General features: G+C 43.7%; 1 protein-coding gene across 2 annotated transcripts in view; it reads left to right on the forward strand.

Annotated features, from left to right (window-relative positions):
- Window positions 1–274: 274 nt before the first annotated feature.
- The window catches only part of SNX10 (sorting nexin 10), a 36,565-nt gene continuing 24,439 nt past the window's right edge, over window positions 275–12,400 (forward strand). The window contains exons 1-2 of one of the 2 annotated variants that reach the window (XM_064704519.1): window positions 302–329; window positions 3,811–3,899. The gene's annotated coding sequence lies outside the window, so the exon portion shown is untranslated. Of the gene's footprint in view, window positions 330–3,810; window positions 3,900–12,400 lie in introns of both variants that reach the window. The other variant, XM_064704520.1, reaches the window with a different exon arrangement.

The raw sequence follows: 12,400 nt of genomic DNA on the forward strand, positions 1-12,400 counted from the left end.
GGGACGCAGATCCCATCAGGACGCAGATCCCATCAGGATGCAGGTCACAGGACACCTCCATGCCCGCTCCGCTCCACAGGCGCGCCCCAGGGCTCAGCCTCCTCCCCTCCCCGGTGTCTGGGACTGTCAGAGCCTGTGTTCGAGGAAAGCCTCCCTGCACCTCTGGGTCTCCGGCCCGGGCTGTCAGAGCCTGTGTTCGACGAAAGCCTCCCTGCCCCTCTGGGTCTCCGGGCCCGGGCGGGGCGGGCAGCGCAGCCCCGCCTGCTGTCGGTGACGCGCCGGCTTCTCCCGGCTCTGGGCGGCGGCAGGAGCGGTGGCGGCGGCGGCGGGTGAGCCGTGCGGGAGAGGGATCGGGACTGGGATCGGGAGCGGGATCAGGATCGGGGGGTGTCAGACCTCCGCCCAGCTGGGGGCCCCGGAGCGGCTCCGGCGGGGCTGTCCGGGTTGGTGGTGCGGGGCTCGGGGTGCGGCCGTGCCCCGGGCTGCAGTGCCGGAGGGCGCTGCCGGGCTCGGTGGCACCGAGCGGTTTCAGGGGCGGCTCGGCAAGCCCTGGCCCAGCGGGCAGCCCTGCGGCCCCGGCGGCGGCGCTCGGCTGCTCCCGGCCCTTCGGAGTGTGTTTCCCTCCCCGGTCTCTGCCAGAGGGCTCCGCCGCGGTTTACGGCGCGGTAAATGACTGCCCTTGGCAATGATTAACGCCGGGCAGCGGGAGATTTGGTTTAAGCAACTACTAATCTTGTTTTGGTCCGCTCCTCTTTGTTTTGCTGTGGTAAATCCATCGCCCTTGGCAACTGCGATCTAAAGATCACAGGGATGTGCAAACGCTCAGTGTGTACATATATACATATTGTTATTGCTGTGTATATACATTATATAGCATGCCATATACATATACAAATATATAATATATATCATAGCGTGCTTTTGTATTAAATGCAGTACATTCGATGTACTGTTCTGTTAGTCAGGAGACTGCCTTATGTTATTTTTAAATTTCTGTGTTATCCAAGTTAAGCAGCACGAGAAATTTTTACGTACAAATGAAGTCAGCCTATGAAAACTCAGTATGCAATTAAAACTAACAGATTTTATAAAGCAAAGGAAGTTCAGGTGTCTGAGGGTTGCTGGGTTTGCCTTGGGTGATGTTCTGGAGCTGGGCACAAATGCACGGGGGCAGCTGCCGGTGCTTTTCCTTGAGGCGCTGTTTGCTGCTCATCTCGCCCTTGCTGGGGTCACACCCCGAGACACAGTCGCCATCAGATCAGGACAACTGGCTAGGTGTTGTCACAGCCCTTCAAGGATTCTAAGTAAATACTGCCTCATTCTGCTAGCAGCCTCCAGGGAGGAAAGGCAGGTGGAAGTGTGGAGCCAAGCTCTTGAGGATCAGGGTCTGGCCCACACCGGTGTGTTTGAGGCACCCACCTGGCATGTGCCCACATCACCCATAACCCAAGGGAAAATGAAGCTGGAGTTTTCATTGCCTCACATTGACAGAAATAGCTCAAGTGAAGGGAAATGTTTTTCTATTTGTGCTAGGGACAACTGAAACTGAAAGTAATGCAAGGCAGGGCCTTCCTGAATGACACAATACTGAACTTTCTTTAGAAAAGTGGAAATACTAATGTTTCTTTGTGTAGAAGATGCAAGTAATAATTAGGCCTGACTCAGCCTAGGGTGTTATTTATGATGCTTGACTGGAAATCCAGAAACCTCTTGTTTATGATGTATATTTTGCATTGAGTCTAAGGAGTATTTGCCTTTTAATGAATTTAAAGATCTTGTATTGTTACACCATGGTTGTGTTCATAGAAATACTTCTACCTTTATTATAGATGATGATGATTATTTTAAATTTTATTAGGAAAATAATTATACTTGATTATTTTTTCTAAAGGAGGGAAATATTTTGAAAATATTACTTCGAAGGATTTTTGCTCTTCTACCGTTGCAAAACAGCTGTGATTTTCCATGTTAACTCCTGTTTGGAGGTTAGGCAGCCCTGGTGTAGCTGCTTGAGCTAATTCTTTGATCTCTGCATGCCCACAGTGATGAGGTGCTTTTAGCAGAGGTGCAGTGTAGAGGTTGCACATGAGTAATGGTTTGCTGTGCTGAGGCTCCGAGTGTCCTCAGATTTCCCTTCCCAAGCACTAATCCATACTGAGCAAAAACTACTGAGCATTTGGGTGAAACTGAGCAATTCTCAGGCCTAAGAACAAGTGGAGCATTGAATCAAACCATCAGTTGGCAAACATGGTGGACTGTCACCATTGAGCCAGGCCTGGTGACGTGACTGATGCAAGGCAGTTCAGCGCTACCACTGAACAGATGGGGATCATCATGATGATCCTCTGTGAAGGCTCTGTTCACAGAAATTTTAGATCCATTGTGCTGCTGCTAAGAAACCCTAGAGTACGTTTCCTTGATGCTTCCCTCCTTCTTTCCCCTGGCAGCTTATTTCCCCTGCCACAGAGCAGCATTGCCTTTGGCCTGCTGGGCCAAGCCTGCAGATCAGGCACTTGCTTCAGTGTGGTGTTCCCCTCCAGCCACCCTCCTCCTGCGGAATGAGAGATACTCTCAAGGGTACCAATGCAGAAGTTGGGGCCTTTCTGGCCATAAAGGGCTGAATTAGTCTTGTGGTCTCATTTCAGTCAATTTTTGCTCAGTGTGTTTCCTAATTGCCATCGTTTTGGGCAACTGCAACCTTCTCTGCTTTTATCATGCAATTCTGTAACTTCTGCGTGTGAAATAAGGAAGCACTCTTCTGACAGGTTGATTTTAAAAGAAAATGAAAACAAAAAAATCAAACCCAAAAGAACAAAACCCACACTGTGATAAATCACAAAACAAAAAAGTTGAGAACATTTACTCAGGACTGCTGGGGCTGTTTCTTGCTTCCTGGAAGTAGGTAGGTAGTATGAGACAGGTGACAACTTTGGTGTGTTATATCTCTGCAGTGTGTCACATGGATCTTATTTCCATGTGTGTGGTGTGTAGTATGCATATGGTTTTGGCCTTTGTAAACAGAGGAGTAAAAGAGATCTCTATAATTTAGGGTATTGTGGTTTTTATTTCTTCTCATTAAATATTTTGCATATTTTTATTATCTAAAATACAAACCCTCAGTAACTTTTTTGTTCTTCCGATAAAAATACAAAGAGAAAATGCGTCCTACAGTAATTTCCCAGCTTCTTGGCAAGATAAGTCTTGGAAAAGAGAAGCAAATCATGCTTCTTGTCTACAGGGAGTTACATGCACGAGTTTGCTGCGTAGTGTTTGGCTCTAGGCCTTCGTATCATAGCTTGCTAAATCTCTGAACAGAAATTAAGAATAGAAACATCTTTCGTAAGCATTCTTCTTCCCCAGCTTGGAGGCGGAAAAAAAAAGAGAATAAATCCAGAAGAATCCTTGATTAGTATGTTTACAAAACATTCATATTTTGTATATAGAGACATTGAAAGACAGGAAGGCAAAAATAAAAATCTTGTCATGCCACTTCATTGGTGACTGCAGGTGTGACCTCTCCACCCACAGAAAGCGGACTGCCATCACAATTTCCTTGTTGGCAAAAGCTCCAACTGAATTGCTGAGAGCTTGGTCAACAGCTCTCTGTGCTGTTAAAATCAAGCATCTGTGGGAGGGAAGGAAGAAGCAGAGAGACTGCAAAGGCAGCTTGGAGCTGGAAACACTTGCAGCAGCCCTGGCACAGACAAGCTCTCATGGTGGGAGATGTTGCAGAAGGAGCAGGATCTCCTGAGGAATCCATCTACACTGCAAGGGTCAGTGGCCTGATGTGTGTGGCTGGTGCCTTTCCAGGTGACTGTCCAGAGGGATCCAAAACACTTGTGTGAGGCTGGCACATGACCTACAGTTGATCCACCCTCTTCTGGAGCAGCAGCTGAAGAGTAAGTAGGACACCGTGTGAGCATTCACAAAGACATGAACATTAAGTTTAGCTGTCTGAATCCTGCTTGTCCAGATTTCTGTAGAAAAGGCGGAACAGTGGGAGTTCTGATGGAACATAATCGAATGATGAAATCACAAATGGTTCTGCAATTCCCACAGTGTTCCTCCAGGGATCATCTTTCAACTTGGAGAAATTCAAACCAGTATTTGTCTTCTCAAGGCCTAATTAGTGAAATGTCTTCACAGAATCCTTAAATATCCTCAGGGCTCCTGGTTTCAGTTTCCTTTCTGATTTTGTTGGGCCTGTTCTCCACAGAGAAAGGAGCCCACATGGTCTGCCAGCCCTTGTGCTGGCCCTTGACTTGCTCCCTGGTGTGCTTACTCCTTCAGTACTTCGGGTACAGACATAACTAACATACATACTGTGTTCTTGCTTGTTTTTTGCTGCTTTGCTGAAAGTCTGCAGTTAAACAGGGCATGTCTCTGGGTGATGCTGTGCAGGTGTTGCTCAAGGTGTCTGCAGTACCCCAGCACTGCACGTTGTCCCACTGGCACCTCAGCCTGACTTATGTCAAACTGTCTCCCAGTATGGCAGGTGAATTCATCAACAGATATGAACCTTGGAAAAATTACTACAGAAAGCATCACTCTGTGGGCCTGGCCCAAAAGGAAGTGCTTGAAGGACTGAAGGGAGTTTCTCTTTGCTCCAGCATCTTCGTATGCCTGGTGTTACACACTGTCACAGAGCTGAGGGGCAGGATGCGCACCATCAAGTTCCATTTGTTTGAGAATGGGTAAACAAGGAATGATTTCATTATGGATCTTCCCTCTTGTGCATAAAAAGAGGAAGCCAATTGCCCTCCATGCCTACATTTTGTGGTGTGGAGGAATTTGTTTCCTGAGATTGAAAGAATTTGAGGCTTAAGAAAATTACTTCTTCCTTTCCCTTTCTTCTCTACCAGAGATGTCTAGGAAGATGCACTCACTTATAGCTAAAGCCATGTTTCAAAGCCAAATGTTCTACTCCTGTAATAAAGCATCTATTTTTACTGTAGAATTGACAGTGAGTAATTTAGTCTGACCTCTGTTTGCGTTCTGCCCACGCATCCTTCCAGTTCCTGCTCCTCCTTTCCCTCAGGGAGGCCCTAGCTGCTCACCTACCTTGCTTCTTGTGTACAGCAGCAGTCACCAGGTTAAGTTCTGTCTTCTATTAGTCTCATTGTTTTAATTGTGTAATGGTGATGTGTGGTTTTAAATTAGTCATAACTTTAGCTTCTGTTTTAATGAGATCTTCAGTTGTCTTCCCAGAGGGGAAAGCTTTGTTTTCTCAAGAGCAGTGTGTCTTTTCCCAGAAGAAATGAATTTCTACTAATGACATATGAAAAGGTGAGGTGGCAGTGGAGGTGTTGGGGAGTGATTATGGGGAGAAGGGACATATCTGCAAGTCTCAGGCACTGAAGAACATCTTGATAATGCCAGAGCCTATGACGTGCCAGGCGCTCGTGTATAAATAGTCACGTTGGCACACAGTGTCATTGCAGTCGTGCTTTGGGAACAGCTGAGTCTAACAGCCTTGTCTCTCATGCACAGTGCAAAGACACCCTCACGTGTCTTCAGGCATGTGAAATAATAAGGGTGATGTTTAATGGCTGGGACACGAGTTGTTGTGCTCCCCAAGGATGTAGGACTACGTGGCATTTGTTAGGTCTGTCTGGCCACTGGTTGCAGGTGTGACTGTTTGGAGTTGGGGAGGCAGGAAGGCAAATGGCTCATCCCAGATGAGAGAAAGCCCCTTGTCTCCCCCTCTCTGGGTGGATGAAGAGGAATCACAGAATATGCTGAGCTGGAAGATCTGTTTGACGTGCTGACTGGGAAAAAGATGTCAACAGTAGGATGTAATCCAGAGCTAAACCTTAGAGTAGAAATGCAAGATCCTCTCCCAGCTGAGGTCTTTTTTTGTGAGCTATCCACAGATGAATTACAGGGGTTTAATGCAAACCATGATAGGTTGGTGTTAATAGTGTAGGTCAACTTGCAAAGAAAATATCTTGGTTTTCTCAGGAAAACATCAATATTTGCACCAAACCTTGTAACTAATGCAAGATAACCATAAAGATAATTTGAAGTCCTGCGGACTATCTTTAAGAAAACATAAGGCAATCTTTAGGCTTCAGTCAAACTGGGAAAATAATATCCTATGCTATAGCATATGTGCATAAGCAATCATTTTCTTTCAGAAAAGGATTCTTTCTTTTTCTCCAGGATTTCTAGAGTCACAGATCCTTTGCACCAAGGCGACTTGTACACATTAAATATCTTCTCTTTGAGCAAACCTATTGGTTTGCTTGAAAAAGAAGGCTTTGGAACTTACAGCATCTGAACATCACTGTGTAAACACTAGTTGACGCTCCAGAATTATTTTGACCACCTGAGGATCACTAGAGCTTCTGTCATTCCAACCTTGGGTGGTAAACTGACTTGTCCTAGACCATCTGAAATAGAAGTTTGTTATGGAAAAGTCATGTAGGTTCATGTATATGATTGCCCTTTCACTGGGTTTCTGGCAAAATTAAATTCTAAGGAGTGCTGCATTTTCTCCATAGGCTTGGCTAAGCTAGATAACTTTCCAACCTTGAATAGCTTTATTCTCTCTTTAATGTAGATGAAATTCTAGATTTCAATGGTCAGTTAATAACTAGCTTTTATAATTACAAAAGTTGTATTGTTTTTAGTCTAGATGACTAAAACATCTAACCATTTTCCTTCCTGTTCTGCTAGAACAATAATACAGACCCTGTCAAGGACAGTGCTATCTTTACAGAATGCTTTCTGAGCATGTAAAACACTTGCTGTGCATAATGTGGTGCAGGATTTGAAACTCGCCTATAAAGGGGAAATGCATCCTCAGTAATGGCTGTTTACATCTCCAGTGGCACCGAGTGACCTACTTGTGTCAGTTCTTCAGAAAAATTACTGGCACTGAGGTCTAGGCTGGATACCTGCAGCGGGGCTTCCCTCTGTGGGCATCCAGCTGCAGGGGGTGTGTGGTAGCTGGTACCTTCTGCTCCTGCTTGGTCTGGGCCCTTGGTTTCATTGGGGTGCTGTGGTTGGGGTTTTGTTCTGAGATCTGGGCCGAAGAGCAACATCACTGCAACATCACTGTGTTTCTACAAACCAGTAGGGCTGGAGAGGATCTCTTGATGGTTGTCAGATCCTTCCAGCCATGTGAGGGACATTTGGTATGGGTTTAACTGTAGGACCACAAACTAAGACTTCTAATTCATCCATTCCTAATGTGTAGGTTTCAGCTGGTGTAGTTAAAGGTGTGGTTGTATGAATTGATACTTGTTCTAAGACTGGATTGTGCTTTTTTTGGCCTGAAGTAAATTAAACCTAACAGGTAACAAAAAGAATAGGACTGGGCCTGTTGCAAGTGTTGCAAAAGAAAAGGACTTTCTGGGACATTGTTTATGACTATAAATTATTTCAACTGGTGACTTCGTATGCATTTTCTCATAGTATTTGCCTCTGAAGCACTTACGAGCAGAAAACAGGCTGGGACTTCCAAAAGTTTAGTGTATATCTTCTGTGTTTAAAGACAGTGACTAATAAATGAACTTGGAATAAGCATTATTTAACACAAACCAGTTTCCTCTTGATCCACTGTTTTCCCATAGGCTTACCATACAGATCTTTGCATTCTGCTCATTTCTGCAGCACCTGCTCTGTGAGAGTGAAATCTTTCTCCTACTGAAGGCAGAATTTATTGTTCAGACTACTTAGTGGTCTACTTGAATTCATCACATGGGTTTGGGCGCTGTGAAAGCAAGCTGTGAGCCTTACTTGTCCTGCAAGCACTGTTTTCTATGTTTGCTTCTCTTACCATTTTATCTTGAACAGTGTTTGTTCCAGGCTGACCAGCAACTTCTTTGACTTGGCTGTGATGGCAGAGCAGCCAAGTGCTGCTTTTCTTCTCTCCCTCCCATTTTTGTGTATTTGCTATACCTCCTGCTGTTCTCTCACAACTTCATAAAGAAGTTTGCCACATCACAGGTGAGCCTCTTGTGCCAGGAACTTGCCAAAAGCTGATATCAGTCTTATAAAGTCAGAGTGCAGCAGTGGGGTGAAAACAATAAAAACCACATCTTAAAACAATAAAACATTTTATTGTTTTATTGAAAGCAATAAAAATCACATCTCTCAGATAAATGAGAGGTAGAAAATCTAGGTAAATGGATGAATCACTGATCCTCAGCTTTTCTTACTGGTCAGTCTCATGAAAAGTTTATCCTGCCAAACACTGTTTGTTTTTTAGAGTTGCCTGCTTTAGTAATAAGTAACACTGTTCAGAAGCCCTTTGCTTCCAAAATACTGTTCTCATGCCACTGGCACAGTCTAGCTTCTAGAAAGGTAACAAAGCCCATTGAACAAGTGAACTCACTGTTAATTCATTCTTTATTGGTTAATTTGATGGTTGATAGACCCAGGCCACAAAGTGGTGCAATTTGTGTCTGCAGCTACACAAATGTGACAGCAGTAAGATTTTACGTCAGTGATGGGCCATCTGATGCATTCTTCAGGGGAAGAGAGCCTAAAGAGTGAATTGCCATAGTGTGAAGGACTGGGTATCTGGTCCTGCTGCGCTGTTGTAGTGATCTGCCATGGGTTTGGTGGACTTAAAAGACACAAGGGACACAACAGCTGGAATAGAGTTGATCAGAATGCTTTGTGGGCACACTATATTGACTGCAGTATTTCCTGTCTTACCCACTGTCTTAAGCTGCAGTTATACAGACTTACAGACTTAGGATCAGTCTGTCTCAGGATGTTATTGCTTAGCTGTTCATTTCATTTTTTACTGTATCTGTGCTGGGTCTTTCCCAGCCATCTCCCCAGACCCATGTCATGAGACTGGGACTTCTAATTCTGTGCTTGCAGCCAAAACGATAACTTTTGCTTTACTTTCCTCTCTGGGCACAAGACCAAACACTAACACTTCCTGGATTGGAGCAGGTAACACATCACAAAAATAGACGCTTTGATAGCATAAGGAAATCTGCAGCAGGAAAAAGGCTAAGCTGGAATGTGTAGTGCTAAGTTACAGCAATTCAAGCAGCAGACAAAAAATTGTATCATAAATTAAAATAATTTGAATAAGCAAAAAATGAGAAATTTCTGGTACATGAGATTCAAAGTGTCTCAGCGGGTAAGTCAGGAAGGAAGGGGTCAGGTGATGGCAGCCTCTGCATCTCAGAGACAGAGAAGGAAATGCAGTGATAAGACTGCATAGTATTTGCTGACTTTTGCTCTACTTACTCAGCAGCAAAGATATAGCTTCCATCAGCCCTTCTTTTCCTGTGATAAATAAAAATTAATTATTACAGAGATACCTTGAGAAGGATACTGTTTTTAAGGTAACTTTATTTTATTTTATGCAATGAAATACTTAAGTCTTGAGAAAAACATGATTTTTGAAAGAAAGACATATACATTCTCTGAACCTTCCTTCAGAAACATTTAATATTTTTCTTAGGAATTTAATCTGTGTTCTGAAGTGTTGAGACGTTAGTCTCTTTACAACTCCCATCTTGTTGGTTTCTAAAAGTAACAGCTGTCTGATGTGTTGTTTGTAACTTGCATCGTGTAATAAATACCTAGGGCAGGTTTATCTTTCTCTGTTGGTGTACCTTGTAAGATCTCTGTGTGGTTTATGCACAGTGTGCACATCCTCACTCGTCACTTCTGCAACTGAACAGAACTGTCACTTGCTAAGTACGCAGTGCTGCTCAGCAAGTGGCTTAGCCTGGAAATTACTTGCTTCTTTCCCTCTCAGAGGTAGTTTCAGTGCCAGTGGTGTGCCTGTTTTGTGTAAGTTACCAGCAAGAAGTCTAGTGCCTGTCCAGTGTTTTGCATGTTGAGTATAGCTGGTTGTTTTGCCAGCTTGCCAAGGCTGCTGTTTCTTCTGAAATTGATTTTTTCCTAGCTCAAGGAATCTCAAAAGCTCCCTGGAGCAAGTTCACTTCTGAAACTTTACCTGGAAGGTCACCAATGCTGCCTTCAGAGACTGCCTTATCTCTTTGTCAGCCTTCTGAAAGTGTCCTAGCAACAAAACCTGTGATTATGTATGGCACAAAAATAATTTTGCGTAGTTTAATCTACTTCTTATGCGCCATAAAAATTTGAAAGAGTAGCAAAGGCAGGCTCCCATGGCAGACCAGCTTGACAGGCTGCCTGGAAGACACAGGAGCTGGAGCTGCAGGAAAGTTCTGAGTGGCCCCCTGGTTGTCTGCAGAAGCAGTGGCAAGCATTAGCCCTGAGGAATAAATAATTACTGTGACCAGCTCTGGCATGTACTGTTTTTTCAGTGATTTGACCCACAATTACTGTTCTGTAGTTGTTACCTGAAATCCCAAGATGCCTGTGTTAGCCTTACCAGTAGCTTCTATTAAGAGAAAACCATAGCAATCCTCTGAGATCAGCAACCCAGTGAAACTGCAGAATATCCATGGAGTCCTTTGGTTGTGGGTATATCTGAAATTTGAGCCTGAAAAAGAAAAAAAACAAAAAAAAACCCCTTCCCCCCCAGAAACCAAACCAACCCATCAGCAACAACCAAAAGAGAATGGGGAAACATCTGAATAGCTCTCTTCTACTCTGAACAGATTTCTTAGTACTTCTTCCTTGTTTGTCTTTAGGCTTTTAGAGGTTTCAGAAGGGCTTGGCGCGTAACTCGTGCTGCTGTGCAGCAATGTTGTATTAACTTGAAGCAATTGAAAGCATGGTATAATACCACTGTAATTGGAAATCTGTGACCCACACCTGACACTGTAATCCTTGTGATGTATTTATTTTGGAGGGCAGAGGGAAATTAGTATTTTTCATTAACTCTTTGATTTTCAAGTTCCTCTGAAACAAACGAAAATTTCTTATCTATTGTCTTTTTTTTTTTTCCTTTTTTAATGATCCAGATTCATCCTTCTGGTAAAACATGTCTTACTAGCCAGCAAGATTGCAGGACAGAGGAATGGCTGACTGGGGAGAAATGCTAATGTAATGGTTAAGGAGAAACTGTCTTATACCTCATGGCCATAAAAAAGTGTTTAAAAACTAAATGAGGTGAAATTCCATAGGAAGGAGTAGTTAACTAAGCATCTTGGCAACAGTGCCTGGGAATTTCAAGTGCAGCCACAAAGGGATGATATTTGGCAGTGCCTTTCTACATTGTATTGTGGTGGAAAGGAAGGTGTATGAATTCTGTTGGTGGTTTGGAAAGCTCCCGTTCTTTTAAAAGCAGTTTAGACAGTGTGCTTATTTTTTTCTCAGCAGTGAAGTAATTGTGCTCCTACTGTGATACAACACTGATGAAACTGGTACTTTGATCCTGGGAAGTGAGAAGGATTTGCTCAAGGGGTACTTCATTTTGTGGACTTCACTAAGCAGGCTGCACACCCCTGACTTGTGTATAGATGAAAATGCTCATGACTTTCATACTCCTTTCACTTTTGACCAACAGATCCTTACAGTAATTTGCTGAGGGTGAGGCAAATAACCATCAGGATAGATAAAAGGAGGAAATGTGCTCTGTGACCTGCACAGTGTGGAGTTTCAGTCCTCACCATCTGGTTCGTGGACAGTGAGGAACAAAAGTGAACTCATGGGTCTGATCAGTACAGTTGGGTTGGCCCCAGGTGTTAAATGGAGCAGGTGAAGTAGAGTTTGAGTTATTGTGGATCGACTGAAAGTCCCTGCTTGAGGAGCAGCATCTGAATAAGATTTTTCCCATCAACAAGAGCAGTAGTTCTGTGATAGCCATGTATCCAATTACTGTAAATGCCAAGCTGTGTTAGGATGTGGTCAATTTGGCAACACAAAATGCTGTGTTTTTATAGGTTTAGGGGATTTTTGAGCTCTCCAGAGCGTCTCTTTATTATTCTTCCTGTTCCTCCCAGTTCCGCCATCACCCCTGCATGTGCATTTTCCTTACAAATCCACACAGATCGCTTGCCTTTCAGGAACATAGTGTGGCCAGGTGCACATGGGCATATTCTTTGACAGTGAGCTCCATGTATGGATGCAGCTGAACTTTCTACAGGCTCTAAATGAAAATTATTATGACTTTGTTTGAGTCTTAAGGTGAGCAAACCACAAAGAAAGGAAAGACTTGTAAGCAGTTAGAGATTCAATTTTTCTCTCTTTCTTGGTCATATTGAAGCCTTTAATTCAAGTTTCATTTGATACTGATAGTGGGAACAACCCCAAAAGCACAGCTGAGGACTTTGCTTATGACTGGATAGTACTTTGAATCATCACCAAGGTCTAAAACTAAATCACACTTCCCCTTTAAAGTCTGAAGGTGGTCATTTAGTTATACGATTAAAAATAACCAAAGATGGATGGATGGGTGGATGGATGGATGGATGGATGGATGGATGGATGGATGGATGGATGGATGGATGGATGGATGGATGGATGAGCTGACTAGCAGCATTTATCCTTGAGA

The sequence above is a fragment of the Zonotrichia leucophrys genome, chromosome 2 (genome assembly GCF_028769735.1).
Source record: "Zonotrichia leucophrys gambelii isolate GWCS_2022_RI chromosome 2, RI_Zleu_2.0, whole genome shotgun sequence".
Classification (NCBI taxonomy): Eukaryota; Metazoa; Chordata; class Aves; order Passeriformes; family Passerellidae; genus Zonotrichia; species Zonotrichia leucophrys.